The 23,209-nt window shown below is 42.5% G+C and overlaps 1 long non-coding RNA gene across 1 annotated transcript in view; it reads right to left on the bottom strand.

Moving 5' to 3' along the window:
- LOC113967883 overlaps positions 1-21,326 on the bottom strand; it is a 52,825-nt gene extending 31,499 nt beyond the window's left edge. Inside the window, exons 1-2 of the long non-coding RNA XR_003534304.1 lie at positions 21,196-21,326; positions 3,624-3,763 (exon numbers count right to left, since the gene is read on the bottom strand). This is a non-coding gene — a long non-coding RNA (uncharacterized LOC113967883). The remainder of the gene's footprint in view (positions 1-3,623; positions 3,764-21,195) is intronic.
- Positions 21,327-23,209: the final 1,883 nt, after the last annotated feature.

The raw sequence follows: 23,209 nt of genomic DNA, 5'->3' as shown, positions 1-23,209 counted from the left end.
ATTCTTGGACTGCACACATGGCTGCAGAATATGTCTGAATTATATAGGCAAGGAAAATACTGGGTCTAGGGGCTTCATGCACAGAAAAATCCTTTTCTGAAGTCAGATCCGGTCACAGTTGACTTCCTCACTCCTGGCCAAAGCCACAGGTGTGTTGTTTAGGTGAAGAATGCAGTCTGGCAAATAGCCATTTCCATACTGGATACCTCTCACCTGCCTGGTGAGGTTAAAACCATGCTGGTTCTACAATCAATAACATCCAAGGTGATTCAAATCCATAAGTCTGTCCTCTCTAAGTCAAATCCATGGAATTACAGCATTTAGCAAGAGTTCAGAGCAAGTCTCAACCAGCTCCATAACTATGCATCCTAATGTCTTCTCTGCTCCATCAGAATCTCCTACGGTTACACCTGTTAGTGGCAGCCACATGATACAGCAATATGATTTTCCAGCAGGTGATTTGCAGAGATGACTCATTTTCACTCCACAGGTTTCTGGAACCTTCCACAGGGTAGTGGTGGAATTGCCCCTTTTAGTCCCCTCTCTGAGTTGCACCTCGTGCTGCACTGGTGAAGCCAAGTAGCCTGAAAGTTAGCAGAGGATTATTTGCAGGGTGTTGGCTACTCACTGAGAGTTAAAGCTGAGGAAGTGGCTACTGAGAAGCCAACTGGAATTGGTCATGGTAAGGAGCTGAAGCCAAAGCAAACCAAGCCAGTGGGATCACTGGCAGCCAGCAAAAGCTATCTCTGGGGTCTGTCCTACTGCACATATGTTTGGAACTCAGAAAAGGAAAAGAGGATCTCAAGGGACGTGAATCAGACTAGTTGAGCAACACTGGAAACTTGAACACTGCTGCAAAGCCAAAACTTCTTTGTGTTATCATACCCAAAGTTTATTAAAGCAAAATACTGCAAAATGGCAGAGAAACAAAGTCTGATCCCAATCAATATTTGGAAGAAACAGTTGACAAAGAGAATAATCTATATGCCAAGTATCCTCTTAGGAGCAGACTAATTTTGCGCAGACATCCAGAATAGGAGATACATTCATAAAAATGTCACTGGGTTTCAGAACAGCATGGCAACTCCTTACTGAATTAGTTTCCAGCCACGACTCCAATCCTCTCCTTTCTCTCCCTCTCCCCCCATGACCAGTTAAGAGCAGCCACCTCCGCTCGGTCTCTCCACGGGGGTTAATTCATTCATCTGTGTTATGCAGCCACTGGGATTGCCCTGAGAGTTTCCAAGGTAGAAAGAGAAAGTGGAAACAAAAAGCAGCTCCCTGCACGATTTGTGAAACATGCAAAATACAATAGCAATAAAAATAGTAATGAGCTCATTATAATAGAAATGCTCTCATTAGCAGTGCAAGTGCCAGTCATATACGTGGCCAGGTTTCTGATGGTGCAGGGAGTCCTTTAAATACTTTCCTTCCCTACTCCAGCATATAAATTCTATTTAAAAACATGTAATTTGTCCAATCCTTGGGCTGCTGTCCCTCCCTTTGCTCCCCAAAAGGTCACTGCAGTATATAATGCCTGGACACGTAGGATATGGGTGGTCAGATGCACATCCCCATGCACTGCTACGGGCAGAGGATCAGTCCTTCCCCTGCCACAAGAGGAGTGGGAAGAGGACTCCATTTGCTGGCAAGAAATGTCTTGAGCATACAGTGGCAAAATGTATTTGGGAATATAAAGTGGGAGGAAAACAGCTTCCATCAACATGCTGGTAACAAATTTAGGGCATTTGCAGATGAATAGCAGCACAGTTAACAGGGGATTATAACAATTATTTTAGGCCAGTTGGAGGGCAGCACCCAGGACTGTGTGTGTCCTGCTGCTCAAGACATAACTGTCAGGAAAATGGAATGAAGGACATTGGCATCTGCCTTGTCTGGAGCCAGGCTTCTTCTCCTCTCCACTCCAGCCAGGTAGTGTCGTTTCTTTGCTTTCAAAGTATCAGGCAGAAATATTGCCTGGGCTGAAAACATGCTGGTCAATGATTGTGCTGGGTGAGGAAGAGCAGCCAGTGGATGGGAGAAGAGCCAAAACATGCTGTGTGGATAGTAATTGAAAAGAATATGTCCATTTTTCTCCTTTTCTATTAAATGTGTGCATAAATACTGCTTGAAAGCTAGAGCTGAGCTCCTGCTATCAATGCATTTCCATGAGAAGATTTATCTTCATTTTATAGATAGGATTTGTACTGTAAGAAGTGCAGATCTAAACGAACTGGACTTAGTAGGCTCTTGGCTGGAGGTCTCAGAAGTTTAGTACCTTTCTCTGAGAAGTCATGAAGCTGATGCACAGCCTTTTCTGCTGGCTGACATCCAAAATTCTGTGTCTACACACAGCCTGTCACGGGTCACTCTTTTTCTTATAATAAATTTATATGCCTTATGGATCAGATTTCACGGGACCTGGAGTTCAGGTGATCTAAAATGGTAGGCTCTGCAGCACTATAGTCCTTCCACACACAAATGTCTCCATGACTTTTCCACAGTCACAGGAAAGCCCACAGCAGAGCAGGGAGTTAAGCTGTGCTGTAATTGCCAACCATTACACCCCGTATGCAAAATTCCTTTTTTTCATTTCTGATCTAGGCTACCAGAAATGTAGAACTCCATCAAGATCTGCCAGGTAATAATGAGGCATGCTCTTCAAAAATGTACTTAAAATTGAAAGTGATTAAAGATGCTCCAGCCTGCAATTACCTATTACTCAACTTTAAACGGTTCGTTTTTCACATCATGCCAGGAAGTTGTAACTTCTTAAAGCAATGTTTCTGGTAATTAGGGGAGAGCAGCAACAGCAGCCACTGAGCATTATCTCTGCTGCAGCATAGTGGGAATGCTGCCTTCTGCAGATGACAGAACAAGCGTGGGAATGTGGCAAAGAGAGGCACCACCTGATCTGACTGCTCTGCATCTCACTGCTCAGGGAGCTGATTGCTCGCCAGGACTTCAGCTTGGGTCACAGAAATACTGGGCTTGGGAAGGCTTAGCCCAGCTTGGTCTGAGCTTCTGAGATCAGTTTTGGACTCAGAACAAGGAAGCTCCTGGTACAATTCAGAAACGTCGCACTCCCTTTGGCTCAGTCTGAGTAAGATTCCTGCCTCTCTGGAGTTGGCCTAGGAATAAGAAAAGGCTTTTAGCAATCTATTTTTAGGCTCTCTCCTTTTTAATTTGGAAGCACAGTTAAAGTAGCTACAACAGACAGACACATTCTACCATCAAACCTCAGCACTCTGCCTTCACCTTCATGGCCTTTACTCTGCACATATTTTTGATTTACCAGTTTTACTTTTCAGACAAAGTTAAATGAGATCTGATTTTCTTGTTGCAAAAGTAGTGCCACTTTGATCGATAAATGTATCAGAGAGATACCACAATGCTTAAATAAAGTAGAAATAAAAATAAATAATTAAAACTTCCCAGGCACTTGAGACAACCACTCCATACCAGACACTGTAATTGCAGGACCAAGTGCTGTGGTTGTCCTGACTGCCTCCATAGAGAACCCAGGGCACAGAATGAACCCTGATGATGGCTCACCACTTTGTGACAATGAAGAACATAATTTTTATGTATATGGGCTCCTCTACCTCCCTTTAGAGACTTACCTGTTATACATAGAGAGCATTAGTTTTATGTTTTTACTTCTGCTTCCTGTGTTGCTGCTCAGGTTGTCATCAGGACATCCACATCCCACCTTCCCTCAGGTTGCTGTCACCTATGGCACTGCTTGATGTGGCCAAACCTCCTGAAAAGAGGCAGAGAATGAGAGAAAGGAGCAGTGCTGGCAGACCAAAGGTAGTTGCAATAAAATAAAAGCAATAATTTTTACCTGTTTGGAAAGAACTGTGCACACACAACAGTAAATGACAATATTACTACTAAATACACCTGTTATTAATGACAGGAACTTATCTCAGTATTAATAAGAATAATAAGCTTATCTAACATAACCTCAGCTCATTTAATCTCAGGAATTTATCTCAATAATAAGGGAAAATATATTAGAAGTAGAAATACAGAAAAAAAAGAAAGATTTGTGTAAGGATCATAGAATAATGGTATGCCTTCTGTGTGATAACTGTGGAGAATGAAAGAAACATGTCTTCTTTCTTAGATATGTGTCTGGAAAAAAAACCCCAAACCCTAAGTTATCTGTGATGTCTTTATGCAAGTTAAAAAGCTGGAAATTCTTTGACTTTACAGGAACTGAGAGCTACCCAGCTTGTGGCAGGGAGGCTGCAACAGGCACAGCAGCAAAGGGTACATGTCTGAAGTTAGGGCAAGGGACAAGTTTTCAGTTCTGAAATGGCATCCCACTGCTGGGGGGGTCCTGGGCTGCAGAGACTCCGAGACTGCAGGAACTGATGCACTGGTGAGAAGCTGGTGATGGCTGGAGCTGCCCCACATCTCAGGCACAGCTAAAGCCACCACAGGACTGGCACAGCAGGTCTCCCTTCCCATGCACAGCCTGAACTGCCTCTTACTCCTGCCCATACAGGTCAGTCAGAGAGATCTCTGCCTCAAAGCAGGGGAGGACAGCTGGGAACACAAGTTAGCAAAAGGAAATAAAAGAACAGCAACTACCAGATGATTAATGGCACTGATATGAACCCTGCTGACAGCCCAGGGCCTGGGCACCTCTGCTGAGACAGATTAACTTTGTCTCTTGAAGCATGGGAACAAAAGGAAAAGAAGCTACCCACTGGGAAATGTCTAAATCCATAGAAGAGTGATGAGCATGTTCAGGCTGAAGGAACTGTCTGGAGAAAATATCAGGCAAACTCTGCCACTCTTTATCTGGGTGCTTATCATGCGCTCAGCTCAGCGTGCAGATTTTGGGCTACCAGGACTATGTTTCTTGGCTGAAAAGTCAAAAGGCAGCAGCACAGAAATTGACCTTCATTTTTTCCAAAGCAGTTTGAAAACATTCCTGAGTTGTATTTTTCTACCCCGACCTATATTTCTGTGATGATTCATTTTTCTGTTCCTTTTTGGAAGGACAGCAGACAGCACAAGCTTTGCCTGAGCTGGGTTTTCCCACCCTCACTGCCCATCACTTCACAGCAAAACCACGGTCACACCTGGGGGCAAATCCCTCCTGGACTATCAGCATCCCATTTCACTTACAGGATCAGGGAATGCTCTGGAAACTTCAAATGCGTAAAGAAAAGTCAAATACACATTGAAATACTTGTTGTGTGAGCACACATGGGTGAGACGCGACAAGTTTTCTCTCAGGGTTTTATGGCGTATTTATTCATGTCAAAAAAAGAGCCACTGATTGGTGAGCAGAAGTCACTTAGTCCTGGCATGAAATTTCCACGAGAAGTAAATAAGAGCTTTCCCAAGGCCTTGGGGTTATGGCAGGGATCTGCATCCTCCTCTGGCTGAGAGTTCTGAACTTGCATTTTCAAGTGATCTGAAATACAGGTCTGCACTCTGCTGCCACACAGTTTTACCTGTCTTGGCCTTAGCACGATGTCCAGTTTATAAACAAGGAACTGGTTTCACTTTCTGTGGCCAGGGCACGTGCACCCAAGCAAAGAAACAGGACTTTTATTTCTTACCATATTTCCTTGCTACATTACAGTCCCACTTCACTCTCCTGAAGAAGTTACAAAACTTTAGTATTGTGTCAAAACCCTGGAGATCAGCAGGATTTTAAGGCCTGATTCATAACTTACAGAACATCAAAGGAGGAGTCCCAGTTTCCCCAAGTTTCTTTTTCTCATCTTTGCATTCGGGGTCTGGCCACAACTGATTTTTTGATATGCAGAATAAGCACAGCCCAAGCCACCCAACTTCAGTGGCGTCCTATTGGGCTGAAGCAGCAAAAGCCTTGCACAACATCTTCTAATGATTCATATTTTGGGGAGGAGGAACATCACCTCTAGGAATTCAGCTTTATTGGATACTCTAATCCAGAAGAGATAAAAGCGCTTACTAATTACTGCTGGGTTTTGTTTCTTTGAAGAATTGGGTTAAATTTCTTTTGAAAGTAGATGTCTGTTTGTGCTTGTTAGATGTATAATTTAATTTGTTTAGGACTTTTTCCTCTTCTAGGGTTTTGTTCTAATGATATCTGTGCTTTTCTTTCTCTTCTTTCTCTCTCTTTTCTCCCCAAAGATATGAACTTTTGATACACTCTAGATTTATTTTCTTAATATAACAGTGATTATCCCCAGGTTGATACACCTTCTTTGAGGTTTTATTTTTTCCCTGCTGAAAAGTCATTCCCTTAAAAAAAAAATATTGTTGGTCTTGCTTGCCAGTTTAATAATTCTGAGATTTATTTGCTTATGGACCTTTCCTGACTGAAACCTGTATTCATACTACACTGGAGAGAGAACGCAAAATATATACTTTAGAAAAGGAAAATAAATTGTAATATTATAATTTATCTGTCAACCACTACTATGCAACTTTGCAGAAGCAGAGGAAATTGGGCTGAAAGGGAACTTGGGGGGACAATTAATTCATACTTCCTCCCCAAATGAGGACCAACTCTGCCTACATCATTCCTGACAGATGTTTTTCTAACCTGTTCTTAGCAGCCTCCAGTGGCACTAGGTACACAACCTCCCACGGCAATTTCTATTAATATTCAACTGTTCTCACTGTTGGAAAGTTTTTCCTAATGTTTAACCTGAATTTCCTGAGCAGCAGTTTAAACCTGTGACTTCTCATCCTGTTCACATGTATTTGATCTTGTTAAGTCAACCCAGCTGAGGGAAGTGGTTTAGCTGAGCTCCCAGGAGCTTTCTGCACTTGTGTTCCTTTGCAATTATAGACACATTTTGGAAAACCCACCCACTGAGAGGCACGTCCGAAATGCAAATAGAGATCAGCTGTTTGCCCTGCCCATGTCTGACATCTCTTGAGATTTTGTTGTGTTGGACGGGAAGGAGAAAAAAGAAAAACCCCTTATACATCACACGCTGCACTTAATTGCACAACTCCCTTCCCCTTCTGCCCCACCACGTAACACAACAATGGTCTTTACTCCTGCTTTAGGTTGCACACTGAGGTAGTTGAGTGTTGACCAGTTACCTCTGCTCTGATAATATTAGTATTTGGATGATGCATTATAAGTGAATTCTTCCCCTTGGCCACTCCCCCTCCCCCTGAAAACAACATCCAAAAGTAAGTAACACCCCAAAATAAGTAATACCTCCAGTTTGCTGTACAAATAAAGAAATACTTTGATGGACTACCCTGTATCTTATCTGGAGGATGGGAAAATGTACACTGCTACTGAGTTATGGATTGTCTCATGGCTCTGTAAATGAAGACTAATGTTGCAGTCAGCTTTGCCACTGACCGGCCTGGCAGATTCATTTGGGTCAGCCAAATAACCCTTCCTTTACCTGACAGGAATTATTAAAAAAACTCAACATATTTGCAAAGTGCTCTGAGACGTAAGCCTGAGGTGTGCTCTGTTTTATTGTTCTCAGATTTAGAAATTATCATGGGAGTTTATGAAACTCCTGGATGCAAAACACTGCATAAGGGGAAGCAGCTCAAGGCTTCATGTCCAAGTAGCCACAACAATTTCTGGCCTCCCTAAGGTAAGAGGAGCGAGAGGGATCTTACTTCTGGCCACTGGTGCCCCTCAGCCTTTTTTCTTTCTCTCTGAAGTAGCAGCATGTGCTTTCCAGGGCTTTTCCACAGGCAAAGGAGGCATCTGCTAACCAGGACAGAAAACAGCTGGGTCAGAGCTGTTTTTCTGCTCCCAGCAGTTGCAGTGGTTTTGCCTGCCCCTAGCACTGGCCCTGTCTGGCTATTAATATTTGTTTTCATCATTATTATTTTTACAACTACTATTCCAAATAACAATGGAATAAATTACTTCTCAGAAGGTTTTTTTTTTCTTTTTGAAGTTACTACACCCTGCAGCAATAGAAATTGAAATATTCTTGTTGTATTGGGGGTGAGATTCCTCCACGCTGGATGAGGGGGCACAGGGAACCATGGTCAGAACTAATTGGGTGTTGGAATCAGACAGGAGAGGGAAGGAGTGCCTCAGGCATTTGGAAAGGCTGGCTTCTCTAATTCTAGAGGAGTTGTAGCCTTGAAGGCACAAACCCTAAAAATGTGGAGCTCTGCCACAGCAGGACAGACCCAACTGGTAGGGAAGCAGGGAGGATCTATCAGACCACAAATGAACAAAGAATTGAAAGCATTTTTTTTTTATTGATGCCAAATGATTGTGTTGCTGGCCTCAGGAAAATGAAATACTGAACAACAAAACACCATCATTTGGGGCTAATCAAAGATTTCTTGCTCAGCCTTAAGCTGAAGCACTTTTGGTTTGTTTGATCCAGAAAAAAAAAAAAAAAATATCATGGACACATTTAAAAATGGGGTATTTTGGACTGGAAAAAAAAGAAGGACTAAATTACTTTGTTTTCTTTTCCAAGTTTTGACCAGCTTTCTTGTGTGAAACTGTTCCACAAATTTGCCTCAAAACGTTTTTGTCCAAAAAAAAACAACCAAAAAACAATCCCTTGCTTTTACTCAAGCTTTTTTCCCTTTGGCAACACACCACAAATACATCATAAGGACATTTTCATCAGACACTTCTCTTCTGATGAAGCTGGAGCTGATATAGAAAAGCCGCTGAGTTTGATCAGTGCTCCCTGCACCTGGGACTGGGTGTTGTATCCCTGGCTGAGGGGGCCATCAGGGGAGGGTGTTTCTGAGGACACATAAAAGGAACAACAGTAAGGACCAGTGTAGATGCAGTTGAACTGACCTTTAGACATGACTCTGCTGGCATCTGGGTGGGCCTTGCAGCCCCACCATCCCTCCGTTATTTGGGTGATGCGTCAGGTCCCCCAGTGCAGATCGAGGTCCTGCTGTGCCTGGAGTCGCAGACAAGTAACAAAATAAATCCCAGACCAAAGGAGCTCACATTTTGATTTCACTGGCTGTTGAAAAGAACTAAGAGATTTGGCCTGGAAACCCTGAGTCTCTGCTCCAAAAAGACGTTCAACTTTCACCTCTCTGCAGGAGACGTGGCTGCAGCGGATGCTGTGCTGAGGCTACAGAGACAGAAGGATCTCCACTAGCAAGAAGGATGGCTTATCACTTCTCTCCTAAGTGACAAATCAATAAAACCTCTTCAAAATCAAGCCCTGTAGGTCAAATTGCATCAGGAAGTCTGTAAGCACAGTCATGGCTCAATCTCACAGGTGGGACCAGCGGCCCAGTGCTGCCATACAAAACCTCAGAAGGGTAGGGCCAAGAGAAAAGGGCACAAAGCCAAGAGATGCACTCTAATTTCCACAGAAATACTTTTTTAAATTATAATTGCTTTTTTTTTTTGTGCCTTAGCTCATTGTCCAACAATACAGAGAGCAGTCTGTAACAAATAAACCCAAATGCATTGGTATATCTCTCTTACCTTATGCATCTTCACAACCTATGCCAGCCCTCAGTTTGCAGCACACCCCTGAAGCAGGAAGGTGCTGGGACTCCTAATTGGCAGGTGGAAAACAAAGAACAATTTCTAGAAGATCTCAGGTCCTGATCCTGCACAGAACAGCCACCAGGAGCTGCTCTGCTCTCTTCCAGGCTGGCTGACAAACACAGGCAGAACACAGTGATGTGCTAAAGGGCAGTTTCAGAAACAAGATGTTTTTGGGGAAACAAGATGCAAATGGAGGACCTTAGGCTGGGCCTGAGCTCTGAGCAGTCAGAACAACATTTAAGAGCCTAATTTACTGCCTTTAAAAAGACTGAGAAAGTCCCTGGTACAGCCTGGAGTCAGGTTCCTCACTCCCACCCTTAGGGCTACACACCACTTTTGGCGTCACCCCAAGCTGGCTCTCCTGGCTTTCTTGAAATTATAGTGTTTAGCAATCTCTTTAAATACTGAAATAGATCTAATTATTCACTTAATCAGGGGAAAGAAATCTCCTGCTGTTTCCCCCACACCAGGCAAAATGGCCCATTGCAACAACACAGGTGAGAAAGTCATGTGCCAGCCTGATCCCATCTGGATATGCTCAGGAAGGCTCTCACTCTTTAGGCTCTGCCAGCCCTGCACCTCTCATCAAAAATGCTTGTACAGCACAGCAGAAAATAAAGATTTATTTTTTTTTTTTTTTTGCTACTCAATAACAAGCCCAAACCAGTGAATCCTACAAACCCAAATGGAACTGATGCAGAGCAACCCAGCCATAACCTCTTCCATCGGCTGCCTTAGAGAAGGGTAAATCTCAGCTGTGATGAGGTGTCCAGGCAGTCTGGTTCCCCTGTCCTCCTCTTTGCTTTGCTCCTCTGTAGCTCATGGAGCAGAAAATAGGAGCGACAGCAGCATGAGTGGCACTGCTTTGTGCTCCGTGGCTTCCCAGCAGTTCACTCAGGCAGTAGTGAATGGGAAGTGAAAGCTCCTTGGGCTGACAGCCCCAAACACCAGCTGTGGAGTTGCAGGTTTCACATATACCTGTTAGAGGACACGGGACAGAGTGCAAAGACAACAACCACCTTGTGTGTTATCAGATCCCCTCCTGCTTGCACAGATAAGATCGATGTCTTTGGATCGTTGGCTCCTGACAGCACTGCCTTTGTTTCTCCCTCTTTGAGTTTCCTTTCTCAGTTTTGTTTTTCTATATTTGACTATATTTCTCTTCTCTCTCTGCAGCCATTCTTGCCCCAGTGTGCCCCCCTCCCAGCATGTAGGAACAAGCTCTTTTCTCCATGGAGCACAACCTTTCCCAAGGGAGCAGCATGTCTGTGCCCACAGGAAATGCCTTCCAGCCTGCTGAGGGGGATTTGGAGACCCACTTTTTTTTTCCTTTCCCCCTCCTCCATGAATTCTCTTTTCCAGTGCTTGCATGGCCCAGGCTGTTGAACATCCCTTCATTTTGCTTTGCCCTTCCCTATGTGTGGCTGAGTGCCCACAGGTGCCCTCATGCCATCCATGCTTGTAGATCCTGGGCTGCTCCCTGGGTCGGTCAGAGTAGGGAGAGAAAAAAACACAACACCCAAAAAGTGCCATCCACCAGGATCATGAGGCAGAAGGGAATTCCCTGAGCAGCTTATGGAAGTTAAGCTGAAGTGAGAGGCAATACAGATGGGAAACTCTCCTTTTCCAGATAAAGCATGAGTCAGCTCAGTCCCATCAAGGGACGGTGGTGTGGTTCCAGCAGCACAGAGCACAGACAGTGGAGTCGCCTCTGTAGCAATTGCATTAACTCCTTTATAGCTTGTTTTCAAGCCCAGAAATAATCAATAGAAGCTACAGAACATACTAAATTATTCTTTGTTTATTTTTCTAAAATTATCTACAACTTTATGAGCCTGTCGTCAACACCAACTGCCAGAAAGACAAATTAGCAGAGTCAGTAAATTCTGCTTCAAGAATTTGACCGTCCCTAAATTTCTTTCAAAGTCATGAATTTTTTAAAACTAACATAGCCTGTGGTTCCTTTAATTTGATTTTTTTTCTTATTATTTCTCAATTTCTCAGCCATCCATATACCCCTGCCTCACGTTTTTAGACTTTTCTCTGCAACCCCAAGCTGTTTAATAATTACAGCTTTTATTGTGTTCCAGAAAAGGGTGCTGTCAGTCAATATCTGAAAGTTCACAGTAGGTTTGTGACAGAGCAATCCTGAATCATCTCAGTTTATGCAGAAATTCAGACTGTGTTTAGCTTACTCCCATCCAGTAAAGTAGATGTTGTTATGAGCGTGGCCAACTAAAGTCACAGCTGACAGGTCAGCGTATAGCTCAGTTCTTGAGTCAGGGCTCCATGTCTTTCTGGTCACCAGCCTGGGCTGGTATTTCAGGACCACCCTCAGATCAGCTCTGTGCTGTTGCAATTCACAGATGGACACGTTTGTCAAGGGTTGGATCGGATTCAAGTCTCATCCAACATTAGTTGCAGGGAGGCAGAAGCCCTTTCCTATTGTGCAGGGAACACTCACAGGAAGAGAAGTTGGTGCTGTGGCCTAGCACAAATCAGCCCCGGGAGCTTGAAATTAAGACTTTGCTCCAGTGATGACTAATCTCTTCGCATAATTCCCCTCTGGATGTTTTGGATACAGCAACATGTTGTTTCTCCTGTAGCGCCAGATTTTGGAGGGTCTTTCTTACTCATTCATGTCAAATCTAGTTGGGCTGCAAGTCTGCCTCAATAAAATGAAAAAATTGCTCATATCTGGAGACTCAGACAAACATACAAATGTTTTCAGAAGAACGAGTCTCCCATTTTAAAACATATGTTTCCTCCTTTGTATCTGTTTTGTCTTTGGGTTTTTTTGCAGACTTCTTAGGAAATGTGTCAGGATGAACAATATGTTTCAAGCAAAGAGCAAATACTTTCAGAAAACAAAGTTTTTAAAAGTCATAATGTTTGACTCATTATGGTAAACATCTGATTTATTTACTGTCTCTCCAGTAAGGGCATCATAGTATTGCCCACGACTGAAAGGCCCAACTTAACATCTGTTATAATCTTGAGCAGCAAATGCTGTAAATTATCTGCATACCATACACTGCAGCCCAAAAACTGTTCACAGAAAGGTTTGTTATGATGACTTATTTCCAGGGAAGCTGTCTTCTGCTCGGTAGAATTTTAGGTGGCCAGAGGAAAGAAAAGATGCAAAATAAAAATTACGAAGAATTCACCCTCTTCTACATCCACAGAGGTGACCAGTTGGCTGAATAAACCACACTGATTCCTTATGGGGAGAAAGAAGAGAGGTAAAAGTAGAATGAGACTTCTCTGTTCCATTGGAGCAACATTTATCTGTACTTTCAAAAGCCATCCACCTGCCAGCATGATAGTCACTTACTTCCTAGACTTCCCACCTAAAAGCAGATCCACTTCAGCAAATGGGGACTGAACAGAACAGCTCACTAGCACAGAAGTGAGCAGTCCACAGAGTGGTTGAGGTTGGAAGGGACCTGTGGAGGTCATCGGTCCATCCCTCCTGCTCAAGAATTCACCTCTAGTCAAATGGCCCAGGACTCTGTCCAGGTGGTTTTTGAACATTTCCAAGGATGGAGAGTCCACAACCTCTCTGGGCAATCCATGCCAGTACTCAGTCACCCTCATCATCGCACTGCCTTTAGTGAATCAGCTATGAAAAGCCTGAGACAATCACAGAATTATCAGAGAAATTAAGTTCACACCTTCAGTTCCACCTCCCCAGGCTAAAGCAGGAGCTGAAGCAGGCCATAGGCTGTGGTCAATAAGTAAGCAACCATGAATTTGGTGGTTTTAGTCGATTCCTCTTCTGCAGGTACAAGCCCATTTGAGAGATTTGTTGTTATCCAGGAAATGCCTCTAGGAATCTTTCCTTTAAAATCCTTAAAGATTATATCTGACATGATTGAACAGGCTAGCACAGGGTTTCTGCTGTCAAATTTCACTAAAAACACTGAAAAATAAGGTTTATGTCGTGTTCCAGCCTAAACTCATCTATTGTATGAGGAATTTTCCCTCTAAAGTAATTTGTACCAGGTCCAACACAACATGTGTAACCTTTTCCAGCTGATACCCCTTCTCTCTGTGCTCTGGGTTGCACAGCTGGTTACAGGCTGAGTGAGTTGCAGAGACATTCTCTGTACACCACTCCCTTCTGGAGAACACCTCAGCCCCGTTAGGAAAAACTCTGCCATCATTTGGGTTATTCCCACTGTCTACTCCCAAGCACCTTCAGCAGAGGCTTCAAGTTGAGAGTTAATTAAACTGCCAGCACTCAATTCAGTGCAGGACAATTGAACTGTTATTTGATCCAATTCCTCGGAAGGGAAAACGGGCAGTGCTGGTGAGAGATGGAGATCTGGGAAACACAGTCACAGGTCAGTGAAGTTGTGTTCCCCTTGTATCACCACACACAAGGTACTGACCACACCAACAGCAGGAGTGTGGCTGTGTGTGCTGGGAGAGGACTGGGTGTCGGGCAGAGCTGGAGCAGTTGGACATGGAGGTGGTGGGGGCTTCCAGGTGAAGCAGCACTGCACTACACCAGCACCACCCTCTGCAAAGGGTCAGTAAGAGTCAGAAGGTATAAATGGGGGAATTCACTTGAGTTATTTGAGCTCTTAATTGGAATCACGAAGAACTGCCAGTTCAAATGTTTGTGAGGTGTTGGTTTTTTTAACAAATTGATTAAAATAACAGAACCCAAAATTCTTGTTGAATATTTTTTTGCTTATAAAAAAAATAATTTCTTAAATTGCACGGGAAGAGCTCTTAGACAGACCACAGTTCAGATACTCAGGAACCTCTGGGCAGGGACAGAGGATAGTTCACAGATCTTGTTATAGTTGGTGCTAATAAACCAAGACTGTGGGTTCAATCCATGTGTGAGCCCTTCATTTAAGAGTTGATCTTTGTGGGTCCTTTCTAACCCAGAATGTTCTGTGATTATCTGTTGTCCACTAATGTGGGCATGTCATTGCTGTTGTAAAATCACATCTTGACTGAGCACGGTGGGGTCGCTGTTCTTGGCTCATGGCCTGTGTGTCTGGGGCTCTGTGCAGGCTGCCTTTGAAGCAAACGGGTATTTTGACTCAGTGGTGAGTCGAAGTGAGCTGACACTTTTTTCTCAAAGAATGGAATGACAGAAAAACCTTGTCATCATATTGAGATAACAGCCAGGTTTGGGCAGGAGGCAGTTTTTCTGTCAAAGTGAAGGGGCAATTTTATAATGTCAACTCACTTTTGCAAATAAGAAAAAAATCTGAAAAACAACAAAAGAAACCTTGGTCCATATCTATCAAGATGTTTCATTTTGTACGTAAAAAGGTGGTTGACTTGAATTTAATCTTTTAAAAAAACCCCAACAAATAAATCACTGCCCCTTTTTGCTTATATTTGTTTCATGCATCTGAAGTTTTACTTAAAAAGCTTAAAAAGACTAGAGATCTTTTCAGGTCAAGAGACCTAGCTGAGAACAGCCTTGTTTCTGAACAGATTGTGTGAGGCAAGAGAAGTTTTGCAAACAGTCCCAGCAACTACGAATAATTGCTAATACCAATGGCTGTTAAAGCACCACCTATCAGTGTGATCAAACCACAGCTCTAACACAGCCTTGGGAAACAATTCTCTGTAATTTTCATCAAACAAAACAGTAACAGCAATCACAGATTTTAGCTCCATTGAGTAAACAGCCTCTCTCCTTCTCACATGCTTGGGTACAAACAATGGTAACCTACAGACAGGAAGGGTCATGTTTTTATGGACACCTGATAAGAGCAGAAGTGCCACAGTTCTGCTCACTCAGCTCTTGGATTGGACTCACCCAGAGCCACCACTGCTCTGGGTTATTTACTGTGCCTGTGTGGGATGCACCTCACACTGTCATGTTTGAAACTCAGAGAAGAAACCCGCAGTGTATTAATGTGTTAACACTCTTCAGTGTTGTTTAACCATTGTTCTTGTTGCAAGAACATCTTTTGGTCCTGAGCACTTTAACAGCCTTTGCTTGTAGCAGTTCTCACCTCACACTGGCCTTGCAGCTTGCAGACACTTAGAGCCATATGTGGAAGCAACCAAAGCACTATCCTGCCTGTTCCTGTGACTCCTGAGACACTGTTTCTAGGGTGTTTTAGGGAGGGTCTTTTACTTGCTTCTTTATGGCAGTGCTTCATCTTAGGGACTTCAATCTGTTCTTCAACCTTTTAGCAGTTGTAAAAACAAACTATTTACATGGTGCTTAAGGATTACAACTTCTGTTTTATTAAGGTCACATTTTTTTCCCATAGTTTCCTCATAAGAACTTTCCACTGTGCTGTTCATTAGCTCTTCTGACTTATTATCATTTTTCCATAGTTAAAGATGGGAGGGGGGGAAGTTTATGCCTTAGCATAAGTGATGTAAGGTGATATAAGACAGTATGAATGGATAAAATAACAGTATGAATAGATAAAGCTCTATTTTTACTCTGTACTGGATCCAAGCCTAACAATACATAAAGGTAAAGGTATCTTTACCACTACAGTTACTAATACATAGTTACTAAACAAATAACTGAAGTCTGAGACAACAGGTACATAAATAATGATTGGAGAGGAAATAGCATAACAGAATGGTAGGTTTCTATGTTTACATTACCATTTGTACATGATCAGCTTATCCAACAGTATAAATGCTGTATTAGTTTCTTTCTGCAAAAGGATTTTCAACCATATTGCTCTGTAAACTATATGATTTTTTCATTAATACAGCATTCAAGATGTATTAACCCTTTGTATTAACTATCTGTACAATCAAGTAACAAATCACTGCAATAACAAACTGCTCAAAAATGGTTTGTTATTGGTTTATAGGCATGGGATTTAAGAGTCAAACCAGAGTTTTCAACCTGACCTCTAGAACATCACAGTAAAGGCTTTACCATGATCATAATGCAGCAACACAGCTCCTTCTCAGAGATGAGACTCTAAAAACACATTGCTGTTTGGTTGTAGTGTTTCCCCATAAGAAACTCACCATGTAAAAATCCCTTTGAAGTTATTTTAAGAAGCAGTCAAAGGAATCAGGATATTTTCTTTAACTGTGGAGCAAATGAAGGCATGTGTTAGTGCTGTGTTGTAACTGGGCTGGTGAGGCTGCTGGGAGAGAATGATTTCAGCTGTATTTGCTAAATCAAGGCCTTAGGACTGACTGGTGAAAATGAGTAATTTGAAAAGTACAAGCTCAGTTTGTACTTCTGCTAATGGACACAACACATCTCTTGCCTACTGGAAACTCATGAGCTGGAGCACATCTTTCCTCCTCCATCTCAAACCCAACAGAGATGGCTATTCTTGTGTGGCCTCCATGACCCAGTTACACAGATTTAGATAACCATTTCCAGACCATTTTTGTACTTCCTCACACAGACTTTTCCTACAGATGACCTTTGGGAACTGGAAATTCTGAGTGTTGTGGACAGAACATGACTTCCTGACTGCTACTATAAGTGAACCTTGAAACAGCAGTCCTGCACAATAGCCCAGAAAATAAAACATGTGAATAGTTAGATTTAACAAGATATTATGTTGAAACAAATAAAGTAACAATGATCAAGGGAAGCTGAGGAGTCTGATCCTTCAGGACAGAACACGAACTGGTGTTCGTTCTCTCTTTCCATTTTTATCTTCTGCTGTTGAAAGCAGAATTTCAAGCACTTTCAAATCAAGATTAGTAAAAATGGGGAGGCAGTGTCTTAGGCAAGGGGGAAAAAAAAGTGAAACTGCAGAAGTCTTTACCACTGGAATAGAACTGATAATTTGTAATTTGTAAGATATCTCTTAATACTCATCACAAAGCACTTGGGTCCAGATTAGAGAGATCCCAGCATTTTATACAGCATTTTTGCAGAAAATGGGAGAAATAGAAAAGCCTGTTGGGAAAAGCTTTAATATTTCAGTTGAAAGAGATAGAAAAAACTGGAAGACAGCATGCCACTTCCCATAACAGTGACAGTCAGCTGCAAACATGCAAGCAGAAAGCACAGGGAGGGAAGGAACTCCCACGAAGGTTGGGATTAGCACTCTGAGGGCAGGATGATTTCAATTAAGGACAGTGCTGACCCAGGCGTGTGTGAAAATATCTGTAGGAGAGAGTAAAATTCTTGGAAATTTCCCCTCACAACTTCTCCTGCCCGGGCACAGGCTCTGGTGCACAACCTTGCTCCTGGGCATGTGGGCTGGGGTGAAAGCATGAGCAGAAAGATTGATCCTTTGTTAGTGCTGCACAGCCCAGGTCGTCCTTCTCTTGGTCTTTGAGATTGGTGATGGCCCAAAGAATACAACAAGTTGAGCTAAAAAGCTTTGACAGACAGTGGAGGCAAAAGGGTAAAAAAAAGAGCCACTGTCTTTGTACTAATGGCTTTTTGCCACTGTACTAAGTGAGGAGTACAGTCTGTCTTCAGAAGTATAATTAGCATAACAGGGCAGCAATAGGCAAGCAAGAAGGAGGGAGAAATGCTGATGTCTGCTGAGATGTCTGACTGCAGTGGGAGGGTTTTTACTCCCTCTGCCTTGAAGCCTCGTCTTTGAGCACCACAATGGGAATTTCTGCCCTTTGAAGGACTGCTTTGAAGAGCTGCACTTGAATAAAGATATCAGATATGTACCACAGATAACTTGCTACAAATACCTCTTCCCAAAACCTCTGGTGTACTCTCCTAATGAAATAAATGTGTTTTTTCCATGCGTGTGTTTTCAGAGGTGCACATCAGGAGTATTTAGGCACATGAAATCCTGAGCACAGCAAGTCAGTTGGGAGTCCTGACACAGAGCAGCAGGTGCTGTGCTCTGCTCTCCAGCACTGGCACCAGCAGCTTTCCTGCTTAACCCAAGGGATCTCTGTATCCTTCAGGGAGAAGAGGAAAAAAGGGTGACCAGAAAGAAAATAAATCTGCTTGTCACCACTGGGGCAAAACAGAGGTAGACAAATTCATCCATCTCACAAGATTCCTGTCACCGTCTTCTCTACAGCTTTTATTTTTTTCCCCTTTTCCAGTACATGTGTGTAGAGAAGAGCAGCAGAATGATGAAAGATGAAAGAAGAATGAGTTGAATGACAAATTCAGTAGATATTATATAATGAACACATTCTTCAGAATCGTTTAGCAGCAAGATTTATCTTGTATAAATAAGATGGAGGGTTTCAGCGTGGCATGGAACCATTTCTGTCCATCTGGCTTTGCAAGGAAATTACATGGGGAGAGTAGAATTACACTTCAAGCAGTAAAAAGAAAAGAATCACGGAAATGATATCAGTAAGAGTAAAACAAACAAACAAAAGAGAATCCTGAATAACACTATTTAAAAATGTGGAGCTGTACTAGGAAATTTAAAAAGAAGCGAGAACTGATGGAAATGAAGAACTAAGCTTTGGGTTTAGTAAACGATGCTTAGTTGATTACACCCATATGCAGTCACTGATGAGCTCTTGAGCAGAACTGATGAAAAATTGGATTGTTTACATGTATTAAACCAAGCAAATGGGAATCTGAACTCAATGTGCCAAAAAACCTTGAGAATAAAAATGCTAGCAATAATTGCTACATTTTATGTGTCAATGGCATGCCAGCAAGGATTCTGCATCAAACTCTGACCAATAGAAAAAGGTTGGGTATGTGAAACTGTAATATCACTTATCTACCAAGCAGGCCACCTGATGACTGACAACTTTAATTTTAGCGTGAAATTGGCTGACTAGCTGTTGAAACATCCATCCCTTCTGACAGGGATAGTAGTCTCTGGATATTTACTACTAGAACCTTCCACAGTCGTCCTCCTGCTCTACTCATCTTCATTTCAAGCAGCAAAGCAGCCTTAACTGAAATTACAGCTCTCCATCAATAAATGGGGCAGTGATGAGAAAATGTGTTGGGGGGTTGTGTACCCTAAATGAGGCCTTTGAGGTGGGTGTGTGAGTTAAAATCAAAGAGACTTTATTTTACAGGGAACAAAGATGAGGATCAGGAACACAGATTTTTGACCAGAGTCCTTTTAGTGTTCTTCACAGATAAAGGCAGGCCCACTAAAAGAAAAAAGCTTGACTTTATTCTTGGGCTGCATGTATATCATCTTGCATGAAAATCTACAAATATAATCTCACCTCGGGGTAATAGCACATGTTACCTCAGAGCACCTGCACAGAACACTATCTTTTCAAAATAAATACTAATTGAGTGAGAGAATAGTCAAAATAACCATCATTATTGTACATTTACTATCTTTCTATATACTGAGTGTTACAGTGCACTCCTGCCTGGACAGAAGAGATATTTTAGTCTTACAATATCTGTGCTTTGGTGAGGTAGGAGAAGAGTGTGTCTCATATTTAAGCTGCAATCTCATAGATATAAATACTTGACATGGTTCTGAAGCCTATTGCTTCGAATGTCTTTGCTTATATAGAAACTTCATTAGTACTTGCAATCATTTAATTAATTCTGATTTTGATATTTGCCATCCTCTCTGGGTGGAGGCAATGTTTACAGTTGCATGACAATTAAAACATAACCCAGAGGGCAAATTCCCAAATCCTTCCAAATCAAACCTGAATCGTCAGCTCCTTCCTCCAGAGCAGTTTTCTACCAGAGAAGCCACCAAAAATTCCAGGGACTTTGTCACAGGACCATGTGATTTTGCTTTCCTTCCAATTCGGTATTTAATCATACTAAGAGTTCTCCAGAGCAGTCCAGGGCTCTTCTAAAACATTTGTTTTCACAGTGAAAAAGGTCCATAGAAGACATCCCTCCTTTAACTGCAACAAGGGACTGTCAATCAGCCTATTCCTGAGAGACCAAGACAGCCATTCCCTTAGGGAAAGAGGTGACATTAAAACAAACAAACAAAACAAACAAACAAACAAAACCAAACAAAAACCCATAAGTTGAAAATGTATCTTACAAAATAAAGATCTTTCTTATGACTTTCTGGCTATTAGGGTCCTATTTACCACTGTGCTTGTGCTGGTTTTGCTGCCTGGTGCCCCACAGTAGCTGTAAACCTTACCCATAACAGCTCTGAAGTGACTTTGCGGTGCCAAAGCAGGGCACAGGATACTGATGGTGTTTAACATTCCTACAAATGCCATCTAACAACGGCCTAAGGGAATGGTAATGTACATATGAAACCTAAATGCTGCATTGACTTTTGGATTGCAACAGAAGGCTTCCACAGAATTGAAGGATTACTTCTAATTTTTATTCAGAAAGGAAAAAATAGAACTGATGAGTATAACTGGTACACACAGAGTATGCTGAACGCTGCCTCAGCCCAGAGACTATTAGCACATAATTAATTGAAATGGCTTGGCACTTAGGCTTATGCTACTGACACTAGGAGAGCTAATGTTGGCCCACTTTCCACTCTCATTATAATCCATGTCGGCAGGATGGACACATTTGAAACCATTTCCTTCTCTTTGTTACAGTATGTGCCAACAGCAAGAGAAATTGGTGCTGCAGAAGTGAGAAAACCTCTCTAGCATTGCAACGGAGGAATAAATTATTTTCTGGTGCAGAATGTGATTGCAGCATAATTTGGTAAAAAGAAATTAACTCCTCCTCCTGATATAGTCCAGGGAATTGTTTTGTGGAGATATGAAATGATAAGTAATGAGGGATTCCCACAAACTTGGTTACCATAAAGCCAGGCTTGGGTGAGCTTGAGGTGCTCTCTCTCCCCACGCTTATAAGTTTACAAGCTTACCTGTTCTAGGACATGTGCAGTCATCTCTCAGCATGAAATTGTTCCCTCTTTCCAGAATCAGACCTTCAGAGAAGAACTTCCATTTCATTTTTCAAATTTTTCATTTTTTCTCATTTCATTTTTTCCTTAGGGAAAATTAATTGTTTCTTAAGGATGAATCTTAAAATTCTTTTCTTAAGGACCCATTCCTGAAAAAAAAAAATAAAAAAGAAGAACAGGTGTTCAGTCAGCCCTCAGTGCCTGGTAAATAGCACAGTGACACACACTTGCAGGTGAGCACCCCAGGCAACTGCCAGAACTTCTTGCCAGAGCATCCTACCAAGTTCAGCCTTGTACAGAGATGGGGGTCTCCTGCTATGGAAAACAAAGCAGGAAAGGTAGATGGGTATAATAAGGAAACAGGAAATTAAATAAAAAATAGCCAGATTTTTGTAAGCTCCATGATAAAAACTTTCAGCTTGTATCCTGGTGTGAAAATTTATCCACTTTCAAAATCCACTGTATCAGATTAGACTTTTTTTGCCAGAAAATATTTTCTTCCCCATTCTTGTAGTCTAAGACTGTAGGAAACCCAGAGGGCTCCTGCTTTTTGAGGTTTAAGGACAAGGACTTGCTCTGACATTACATGCAAAGGCAGATGGGCAGTGTGGGTACATCCTCTGAGCCCCTCTGACCTCAGGGGGGCTGTGCTGTTCCCCCAGCCCAGGCTCCATCTGCAGCACAATCATCCTGACAATACCGAGGTTTGTGTATCTACACATCACATTAAATGCAACTCTTGAGGATTTATTAGTGTTTCAGTGTCACCAAGAGCTGATTAATTATCGAGGATTTCCGCATAGCACCTAAAGGGAGAGAAACTTTGAAGAACAGCACCACCCACACCAGTGGTGCAGCAGAGCGCTAATTATTTCTCCCTGTGTCATCGTTGTTGCCATCAGAGGGGACAGCTGGCATTTCTCCAGCCTCCAGTACTCCTGGTAATAAGGAAGAGCATCTCAGCATGCTGCATGTTAGAAGGAGATTTAATGTGCTTGCTGAATATTGTATGGAGTTCCTGATTTGTGTCAGCAAGACCTGCTAATTCATAAGAAAAAGTGTCATCGGAACTTATTTTACATACATTTAAACACAGGTAAATTACACTGGGGAAAGCCTGGCTGCAGCCATTAGTACTTACTGCACATTTCCTCTGACTTGAAAGGTTGCTAAGGGATGCACTGAGGTACAGACAGACCTCAGTGTGCAGCCTGCACAAACACACCTAGGATACCTGGTGCTGTTCTCGAGGAAAGCTCATGTATCTTATTCCTCCTGCTCCTCTCTTTGCAGAGTAACCTCCTAAGATTCTGTCCCTCCTCGTGCTCCCCATTCCTGCAATCTCTGCACAGACTCCTGCTCCTCCAGCATCCCCTGGGCTTCCCAGCAGCTTTGCTGATCCCGTGGTGCCGCTGGGAGCAGACTCAAGTGGCTTTTGCAGCTCCCCTCCCCTGTTGTGTTTATAAAACAAACCCCACATTTGCCATCTAAAAATCATTCTCAAAAATATGGAGGAACTCCACTGATACAAAACACTGTGTTTCTATTTACCACCACAAAGGAAAGCTACTGAAACCTGATGTGATGTGAGGTGGTGCACTTGGGTCCCTTGGGCAACACGGGGCTCCCTCCTGCACTGGGGGATGGAGCTGTGCCCTGCAGCTGTGATGGGCACTGCGGGTCAGATGGAGGGGAGGGAGTGGCTCATGTGGCTCCGTGCTGGAGTCTCCAAGGCTGCAACATGTATTTTGATACCACAAAATCCCAGAACCCTTCATAAAATATTCATCGCTTTTTTAATGCCACATCTTCTAATTTTAAAATTCAGCCCCTAAATAATTTAGCAGACTTATGGGGAAAAAAAAAAAGGGAAGAAAAACAATAAACAAGTCTCCAAGAAACAAAACCCCCATTGAGGTTGTGGCACACTTACTAAACTTGTCAAAGATTCCCAACATGTTACTTATTTCTTGTG

The sequence above is a fragment of the Neopelma chrysocephalum genome, unplaced genomic scaffold (assembly GCF_003984885.1).
Source record: "Neopelma chrysocephalum unplaced genomic scaffold, ASM398488v2 Primary Assembly neopelma1_65, whole genome shotgun sequence".
NCBI lineage: Eukaryota > Metazoa > Chordata > Aves > Passeriformes > Pipridae > Neopelma > Neopelma chrysocephalum.
The sequence above is the reverse complement of the archived record's forward strand: the minus strand, read 5'-3'. Positions and strand labels throughout refer to the sequence as shown.